We start from the raw sequence: 10,513 nt of genomic DNA on the forward strand, positions 1-10,513 counted from the left end.
CCTACAGCCTTTTTCTATAGTGATTACAATCATGACTCCCATTTGGTGAGTGCTTATTGAGGCAGGCAGTGTGCTAAGTGCTTGCCAGACATCATCTCATTTAATTCCCACACAAGCCTGAGGTGGGGATTGTCAGGCCTGTCTCACAGAAGATACAAACCAAAGGTTAAGAAACTTGGATCGGTTACAAATTTGAATACACATGCCTCACACACAGACACACACAAGCTGTGATTATATCATGTCTTCCATTTTGTTGTCTTTTTTATTTTTAAATATTATATGGCAAGCATTTTATGATGTTATGTGTACACACTTTTTAGAAGTGGTTTGGCGAATTTTGCTTCTCTTTAAGGTAAATTTTCAACAGATCAGTCTTGAAGCTCTATTCTCCATAGACTATCAGGATTCCCAACCTACTGCATGTCCAATCTTCATGAAATTTATGGGCAGATTAAGAAATCAGGAAAATATAAAACCTTCAGCAAGGGTTGCAGCAAAAATTAGGGCATAGAGCACTAAACTTTTAGTTTCACATATGAAGTGGAAGAGATCACGGAAGGCTTCCTCAGCTCCAGGATGCTAATGAGGAGCGATGGGGATCCTCAGGGGGATGCCGAGGCAGCGAGTGCAGCGATTTCACTGAACTCACTCCACTGAAAACCTGTTGGACTGGAGGCAGCCATGTTAGCTGACCCTGAAATACAGTTTGAGAAATACTTGTGTGTAGGTTTTCTGTGTAATGTTAATTCAGTAATTTAATTTCATTCAATAACTAACTAGTTCTTTGGATCAAAGCTTGGTCCTGGGACCAGTGGCACCAGCAATCTTCCAGGAGCTCCTAGAAATGTAGATTTTGCCCTCTACTAGCCATTCCCCTTCCTGTAATCCACAGATTCAGAATCTTCATTGTAGTAATACTCCCAGGTCACACACAGGTATGTTTGAGATAGATTCACTGTTGTTAAGAACACAAAAATTCTTAATGAAATGGAAGTCATCCTACAGAGTTTATTTAATGCTATAAACTGTATTATACACTTGCTTAATATAATGTGCGTGAGCACAGAAAGTGGAAAATGTGTTTGAATACTGCCAGCATTGGAGCATGGCCTCTGTGGACATGTTTTGGTGTCTGTTCAACAAGAACCCCAAACAACTGTAAACCCCCAGGTTTCTCCCGGGTCCTTTTTCTTTTCCTTTTAAGGAGACCATGCAGTCTTCTAGCATGTCCACATTTGGAACAAGAGCAATATGCAGCCACATCCCATTAGCTAATAGTAAGGTCCCTGGAGAGGGGTTTCAGCTGGGAACTCACAGCTAAAGCTCCTTTAATGGCCCAGTCAGCTGTCAGGGTTGTAAACATATTTCTTCCCATTCAGAGCCATTTGCCCCTCTCTATGACCTCTTGTGTCTCTCGGACCCTGGCCACGTGGCCCAGATGGCCTAATCTGTCAGGCCAAAGCAGGTGACAGTGGGGCTTGCTGTTAGGTAATCAGTGACTATAATTAGCTGGGGTGGAAGCGATAATGGGACCAACTGCAAGGCTGGGGCCAGGGGAGTCCTTGATGTGTGGAAGAGCAGCACGGGAGAAGGGCTTACTTCCTCCCCCTTCCCTGTCTTCCTTCTTCCTCCAATAGGATGGTTCCAGCATATGGCGTGTGTGTGCACGGAGAGGAGGGGGCTTCATCCTCAATGAGGAAAGTCAGGGCTGAGGGCTGGTGATCTAGTAACTGAGTTGTTTGGCAGTTGATAGATTTTATTTCATAGAAGCCATTACAGAAATCTGGTTCAGTTTGACAATTATTTGACTACAAGAACCTTGTGGGACCAAAGGGTGAGAGGAAGGGTTGTAGAGGATTAGGGCATGATTTTGGGGAGTCAGATATTTAGGCATTCAGACCCTGGCTCAGCCACCTACCAGCCAGGCAGCCTCAGGCTGGGTCAACCAGCAGCAGTCTGTCTCTAACAGTAGAGACCCCACCGCTCCTCTCATGGGCCAGTAGTTGGGGTTAAATGAATATCACCATCAAGACTGTCTGAAACACACCTGACATATAGTAGGTACTTCAAAAATATCATTTTCTTCTCCCCTTCTCAATAGGTAAACACTTTGTACATGATGTCAATAAAACAGAACTAACCAACCAAAAAATCGCTCATAACAGACTGAATAAGGCCTCTTATAATAAGTTGAAATGTAGTTGTGTTCATCAAAAAGCAGTTGAAAAAGGGTGTTGGCTTTGCTTGTAACATATCAGGAGAACCTTCCCTGTATTTTCTAAATCAAAATGAAAGAGATGGGGGAAGGCAGTCAACTAGGAAGCATTGAAGCATTGTTGCTGGGCTTTGTCAGGTGCGTCCTTAGCAGCTGAAGGCTATTTTCCAACACAGCACACATTGTGAGTTCCCTGGAAATGGAAACATTGTTGAACCTTGTTCCATTTGGGTTGGTTGGAGGTCTAAAGTGAAACTCCATCTGTTATCTATCTCCTGCACCCAGAGATTTTTGTCTTTTTATTCCCTTTATTAAGAAAATAATATATCTCTAGAGAAGCAAAAAGAAAATTTAAAAACACACATAATCCCAGAAATAACCAGGTAACAATTTGGTATATATTCTTAAATTTAGATCCATCTAGACATCTATTATTTTTCATCAGTCTGGGTCATAGGGTCACTTGGAACATGATTTTTTTTCACTCACTTAGTATGTTGAATCTTATTCCATGCCACTAGGCACATTGCTATAATAGCACCTTTTCTCCAGATTCTATCATAGTTTATTGACTCAGTTCACAAAGAATTCTACCCATCTTTTTCTATGACCTTTTTTTATCGAGATAATTCACATACCATAAAATTCACCCTTTTAAAGTATACAATTCAGTGGTTTTTTAGCATAGTCAGAAGGCGGGGCAACCATAACATTTTTCTAATTCAAGGACATTTCCTCCATCCCCAAAAGAAATCTCAATACACATTTGCAGTGACTCCCTCTTCCCTCCTTCCTCTAGCCCCTGGCTACCAATAACTGTAGTTCAGATGCTGTGAGTTCTTGACCTGATTCTTTGCCATTGCATATGTAAGTTGCTTACAGCTATGTATGATTTCAAACAATATTATAGTGACTAGTCTGTGAAATTTTGGTCCAATGGAATGATATTTTTGCACTATGTTAGAATTAATGCAGACAAACTAATTTGAAAAGGAGCATTACATTTTCAGATGATGTGGTTTGGGGAAAATTTAGAATTAAAACAAATCTATAAATGTGCAAAGCTCTAAACATTCTTTGGGGATTTCCTGAGTGTGGTCATTGCAAAATTGCTTTTGCAAATACTGCTTGTGGAGTCTGTCAGAGGTTGGAAGTTGTGAAATTATATTACTCTGCAGTTTCACATTAGAGGTGAATTCCTGGCTCCCCCTCCTCAAGTGATAGTCAAAGTTGTGTTTTGTGTCTCTCTGAGCAGTATTAGGACCTGGTAGAAAGAAGAGTGGGTGGAAGGGTGTGAGGTAGAACCCATTCAGTTCACAGTTTCTAGGAGGGATTTTTTAGATTTGAGTTTAAAAAGAATAGGACTAATTCTGACATAAAAGGAATCTTGTAACCTTATTTTAAAAACCTGCATACATTTGCATATGTAGATTATATTTAAAAATTCATTCCCAAAACAAGTATTTTCTTATATAGGCCATATATAAAAATTCATTCCAAAACCAAAAAACAAATTATTATTATAATAATAACTCCCATGAATTAGGAAGTCATGAGACTATGAGGACCAGGAGCTATGTGTTTCATGTGCATTATTTCATTCAAATAATGAATGAATCTATAGAAATCATCTACAGGATTGCTTAAGAAATGGAGGTTGGAAGTATTATACAGCCTAAATGGTGGTCAAGCAAAAAGCCATTCTGAAGTTGATCTGACATGTCCACTATCCCTCAGTAGTTTACTCCTTCCCAGTGCCTGACTCACCCCTGTACCCTCTCAATGACAAAGCCAAGTTATGCAGATATTCCCTGAGGTCCTATACCCAGAAACAAGTAGGGGGGCCTTATTGCCTTAGTGGAGAGAACTTGGCTTGAGCCTTGGTTCTGCCACTTACTGTGCCACCTTAAGCAAGTTACTTAACCACTCTGTGGCTCAGTTTCTTCCCTATTGGTGTGATCTGGGGATATGAATACCGACTTCATGGTTGCCACAGCAGAGTTGGTCCAGCCTTGAGTCCCCAAGGTCGTGACAGAAGAGGTGCTGGTGGTCAACTAGCTCTGCTCCATCATTTCACATCTGGCAAATGAACGGCTGGAGAGCAGAAATGCTTGTCTGAAGTCCCACTACTCAGCAGCTGCAGAATCTTTACAGAAAGTCTGCAGAGTGATCTGCTTGGTTTCTGTTTGTCATACGAAGCAAAGACTGGCAGTTTAGTAAGCCAGCATCAGAGGACAGCGTTCTGTTTCTGTTCTCCCTGCTCACAGGTTCCCTTAGCTAGTCCTTGGTCTCACCCACAGCACAGGGGTTTCCTGTGGTGTCTGATGCAGGATCTACCATGTTCAGCTCCCAGGGTGAGTCAGGTGCCGTGCTCCCATTCTCTTCTAATGATCAACCTGTGAGGGAAACCTGCTCTTACTCACTTTGCAGATAGCGAGACTGAGACAGATAAAGAAATAAGCCAGGCCCACAGTTACAAGGATATGAAGAGGTAGAATTTAGGAAAACTGCATTGCGCTTCAGAGCTCTGCCACTAGCTCACCCTGTGGCCTTGGGTAAGTTACTTAATCAACTCTGTCTCCACTCTTTCATCTGTAAAATGAAATAGTAATAGTATTGTCCTTAAAAGATGTGGTGAGAGTTGTTTACACCTGCAAAGTGCCTGGAAGAACTCCTGGCACATAGTATGAGCTCAGTAAGTATCAGCCCTACACAAAACAAGGCACAATTTGGTCTTGACCACTTGAAAAGCTGGTATTCTCTCTGCTACTTCCTGCTGCCTTGAAAGGAATCAGGGAATTAAATTCATACTAAGAAACCTGAGCAAGATTCAGGATTGCATTCAAAAGTGTGGCCTAGTTAGAAAGCACACTCACTCACATACACACATATAGCTACTTTTAATAGCTGGTAAGAGCCAGAGAAAATCCAATTACAGATGAATCAATCGATTAAAAAGAAAGAGGGCAGAAGAAAGTAAAGAATGTTGGAGAGACACAGAGCCAAATTACAGCTGGATAATAGAATTAAGGGTCTGTAGAACGAACTGGGAGAAATAACAAAGGGATACAGGCTGGAGACTGGTTCACAGCTCTGTAATGATTTGATTCCCTCCCGGCCCCTTGACTCCAAAGGGCAGTTCCTGGGCCAGTGCCCCAAACAACTGATTGCACTGGGAAGAGCCAGAATTGTATTTAGCAAATCATATTTTTGCAGAGAAATGAACCACGTGGGGCCTCTGCAATAGGAGGATTATGTTTGGGTTACGGATGCTCATAGTTAAGGATGAAAGTAGAGGGCCCAGCTATCAATACTATGGGAGGGGGAAGGTGAAAGCTATGTCTTTGGTGGGCAAAAATACAGCTTTAGTCATAATTTTCTGTTTCCTAAGAAATCTTGTCTTTGCATTCAAAGAAATGTCTCATTTTTAGGTAGAATTTCTCTTTTGCATACAAACACTAAACCCTACATGCATTTTTAACTTTATTTTCTATTTTGGGGGCACGGGGTGATGAGAAGGAGGTGGGGCTGTTAATCCAGCAACAATCTCTACAGCTGCGTCTATTATTGGTGGGTTCCAGAATAACATCCGTTTCTATGTATTTATGGAAAGGCGTCCTTAACTGGGCCGCATAAAGAGCCAGCGCATCTATAAATAAATTAAGGAGGCTGCGAAGCACAAGCGGTCGCCCCTCTGGCTGTGGCCTGGCCCGGACGCGCAGCTGTCGCCTTTGTGCAGAGCCAGGCCGCCCCATTGTGGACGCGATTACCGGCCGGGAGGGGCGGATCGTGCAGGGTGGGGCATCTTCACCGGGCCTCCGGGATTGACATCAGGGCCCAAGGGTGGGCTGGGCCTGGCCTGGCTGGGCCAGCAGCCTCTTGCCCTTGGCTCGACTAGCGCAGGTGACCAGGCGCCTGCCTCGCCTTCGTGGCAGCCAGCTGCACCCAGCCTGGGCTCAGGATGGGCTGGGTTAGCAGATGGTGGTGTTGGGGTGGGGGTTTGCAGGGGCGGGGACAGTACAAAAACGACGGAACAACAAAATAACCCTGAATATGTAAGATTAAACAGAGCAGGAGTGGGGCATGGGAATGAGGGAAATTTCCAGGGTTTGGGAGCATGATCCTTCCTTTCTTCCTACCCTACGATCAGCACGACTACCAGGCTGCTTTCCTCCAACACAGGCATGAAGGAGCCAGAGTTCTACTGGCTGTTTTTTCTTCCTGTGCACTCAGAGATTAATAATAATAACAACAACAACAGTAATAATAACAATAATAATAATAGAAGAAAGCAGTCCTTTCCCCTAGAGACATGGGGTGTGAACGGCTTTCATCTGCTTGCTGATTGTTTCTGGATTTCCTGGGGCTCTTGTCTTAAGGCTTCTCTACTCAAAGCACTGGTCCCTGGACCTGCAACATCAACATGTCCTGTTGGAAAAGCAGTCTAGGCCCTCCAGACCCACTGAGTCAGGAGCTCCACAAGATTCCCCTCAGGGGTGGAGTATGCACATTCCATTTAAAAAGCCCTAGACTGCAACAATGGTTCTTAACCCTGGCTGCACATGAGACTCACCTGGACTTATGGGGTGAATTGTGTCCTCCATAAAGGTGCAGTCCTAATCCCCAGTACCTGTGAATGAGACCTTGTTTGGGAACAGGGTCTTTGCAGATAATCAACATCATTAGGCTGGGCCCTAGTCCAGTAGGATTTATAAATGGGAGATTCAGACACAGAGACAACCATGCCCACGAGGAGAAGGCCATGCATAGGTCAAGGTGAGCTGGGGGTGATGTCCATAAGCAAAAGAATGCCCTAGATTACCAGGAAGCCACTGGGAGCCAGGAGGGAGACCTGGAACAGGTTTTGAGTCACACTTTCAGGAGAAACCAACCCTACCCATACCTTGATTTGAGACTTCTGGTCTCCAGGGCTGAGATAAATACATTTCTGTTGCTTAAGCCACCCAGTTTGTGACACTTTGTTTTGATGGCCCTAGCAAAGTAATACACCTAGATACTTATAAGAAAATACATGTTTCTGAGCTCCATCTGACATGTTTGCAATCAGAACACCCAGCGGTGGGGCCAACGGGCCTGCATCTTCTAAATGCTTTTTGGGTGATTCTGATGTAGGTGGTAGTTTGGGAACCAGTGGTCTTGTCTATACATCATCCAGTGCTCACGTCACCGTTTGAGGATCCTCCCTAAGAACAGGTGCTTGTATGTTGTATGTATCAGTCTGTGTGTAAACTTCCAGTGACAGGTGGCTCATTATCTCATGGGGCTGCTCATTATGAAGAGTTCTAGCTGTTCGGAGAAATAAATAAATAGCTGTTCTATTCTAAAGATGAAGAAACTGAGACCCTGAGAGGTTGAGTGGCTTACCCAAAGCCCCACAACCAGTATGGGTCTGACTAAGGATTTGCATCCATTCTTCTGGCCACTTAAGTTATCCAGATGGTCCAGTAGTTTTACAAAAGGTTATCACAGCTGTGGTCAGATCAAGACTCCCTCCTACCCTGGGAAGCAGCGACCCAGTGTCCCTCCCTGATCATGACTCCTAAACAGGTGGATGGGAGGGTGTGGTACGAGGGTAGGAGGGGGAATTACGTAGTCCCATTAATCACCTAGGCTATTGGATTTGTCACATGTGCATCTAGAACCTGGATAAATTGGGTGGGAAGGCCAGGGTGTGGAATTGGATCTGTGTCAGAGCCTACTTCTGACCCTAACTCCCTGAGTGACCTGGGCAGGACGCTCAGCCCTCAGTGTTTACACCTTGGAAATGGGGATGATAGACTGAGCCTTTCCTACCTTGGAGCAGCCTTGAGGGGCTTCAGTGAGATCCCAGACAGGAATATGCCTTGTGAAGTGCAAATGTGACAATTATTATAACTTGGCATGAAAAGAGAACTTTGGTGTTTCTGTGAAAAACTCCTCTCACTAGGACAGCTGGTAATTGCTCCTCCTGATCAACCACTTGATTCTTCCTCAGTTTCTACCAAGCTGTTTCCAGGCTTGAGTGGAAGTGGATATAGGAAGGATTATATCTGGGCCTCAGAAGGAGGCCTTTGCCGAGAACTGTAAATTCAGCCATGTGCTCCTTGGTCCCTGGACATACTCTTTAATGAACCTGATCTCCCAAATCAAGGGTGGTGTTCCCTTCTCCATCCAACTGGTTGTACCTGAGCTGTATTTTCTTGGGGCAAGGCTGCCTGTGCCTCATTCCCTAGAAAGCTGTATTCCCTGCACCCCCCACACCTGGCTTAGGGTTCAGAAGTCTTGATATTGTTATTATAACCATCCCCAATTTATCTCATTGATTTCCTTATTGATTGATCCCACAGGCACTCCCTTAGTGCTTACTGTGACCCAGACACTGCAGTGGGTGCTGGGAATGTGAAAAGGATTGAACATAGGAGCAGTCCAATCTAAGAGCTGCACATAACTCCATTGTGGTTTGCAAGGCTGTCTGCTGTAAGCCTCACAGTGAACCTTCCTCTCCTTCTCCTACCCACTTGCAGTGTGGTGGACTAGGAAGAGACTAAGGCTGCGGCAGAAGGTGTAAGCTATGTTCTCCTTGCTGTGTGACCTTAGGCAAGCCACAACCTCTCTGAGCCTATTTACTCATCAGTAAAGTGAGGTTAGCAATAGGGGCATGGTTCATTGAGTGAGTAAGATTTGGTGACTGTTTACTGTGAACCAGACTCTATTCTAAGTGCTTTACTTATGTCAGCTGTTAATATAACTTTGAAAGGTTAATGTTATTAGTGTCTTTATTTTACAGATAAAGCAACTGGGGTACAGAGGATTTCATTATTTTACCAGAACACTTAACTAATTGTTTGTAGAACTGAGAGTCAAGCCCTGGCTTCGTGGCTCCCATAGCCCAGGTCCTTAACCATTGTCATATCTTGAATCTCTGCCTCTCTAAGCTGTCTCTTATCACAGCTTACCTTAGGGGGTGTGTGGACAGACACAGCACTCTGTGAAGTGCTGCTCAAATGAAGATGAAGATGATGATGATGGTGGTGTCAATAATGATGGAGAACAAATTCCTTCTGCAGTAAAGGAGTGAAATTTCTCGTAGGGTCTTCACTTATGAATGAATAGCTGGCTGGATGGAGAGAGAAGGGAAGAGGAGACAGAATTATATATAGATGACAAAGTTGTGCATAACACAGAGGCATTGCTATCCCAATTTTAAGGGTGAGGAAATGGAGGTTCAGAGAGGTGATGGGCCTTGCCCAAGGTCAGTCAGTGGCAGTGCTTGGATTTTACCCAAGGACCGTCTGGTTCCAAAGCCAGTGCCCTTCTTACATCTCTCAGGTCATGGGCAGATGGGAACCAGGAATTCTTGTTTACAGTTGGAATTCAGTATTCTCTTCTGTTCCCTCTTTCATTTATCTACAGTTTGTGGAACAGTATCTAAACATTGCTTACCAAAGCAGAGGCTTCTCCCCTTTTCTTCCCTCTTGTGCTCCTGTTTGTTAGAATCTGGATTTCAGTGTGGCTTCCAGTGCCAAATGGACTTAGTTTGTATAATCTGAAGGGCAGTTTAGCAAAGCCAGATGAGCTGTCTCTTTCTAACTTCGAGGTCTCAAAAGAGTAGGTAAATTAAAAAGTGTTCCCAGTCTCTCTGTTACTCAAACAAATTGGCTTTTCACTATTATGTCCCAGGCTAGTTCTGAGATACCACTCGTTAGAAATAAGAGTTACCTAGGATGTGTGTGAAGTTAACATTGGTGGAAAAGATGTAAATAAAGCAGTACAAGAACGATAGAAATAAAAGGCATGTATTTTTTTTTCCCCAAGGGAGACATGTAGAGACTTAACTAAACTCAAGAAAACATGTCCAGAGCTCAAGATAGTTATGCCTCCTTACACTTTTAAAGGAAAATAGTATCTACTTAGTCCTTATGTTGTGCTAGGAATTGAATTAGACCCTTTTTGCATTGTCTTATTTAATCCTCCTGATAACCCTAAAATGAATATATTATTATAAAATAGTGATGAGAATTATTTAAGATGATGTAAGTAGGAAACCAAGTCCACTGATTGGCACATATTAATTGTTCAGTAGTGGTGGCCAGTATTACTGTTGTTTAAATCCATTTGACAGATAAGGAAGCTTAGGCTTAGAGAGATTCAGCAAATTGCCTGTAAAATTACAGCTATAGGAGTGGCAGAGCAAGAGTCCAGCACAGACCGATCTGGCCCCAACTATCACTCATATACTTTTTACGGTGCCATGGTTTTACCACATTGCACTTTTTTGGAGGAAGGGCAAAACAC

This window comes from Manis javanica, chromosome 5 (genome assembly GCF_040802235.1).
Source record: "Manis javanica isolate MJ-LG chromosome 5, MJ_LKY, whole genome shotgun sequence".
Taxonomy (NCBI): Eukaryota; Metazoa; Chordata; class Mammalia; order Pholidota; family Manidae; genus Manis; species Manis javanica.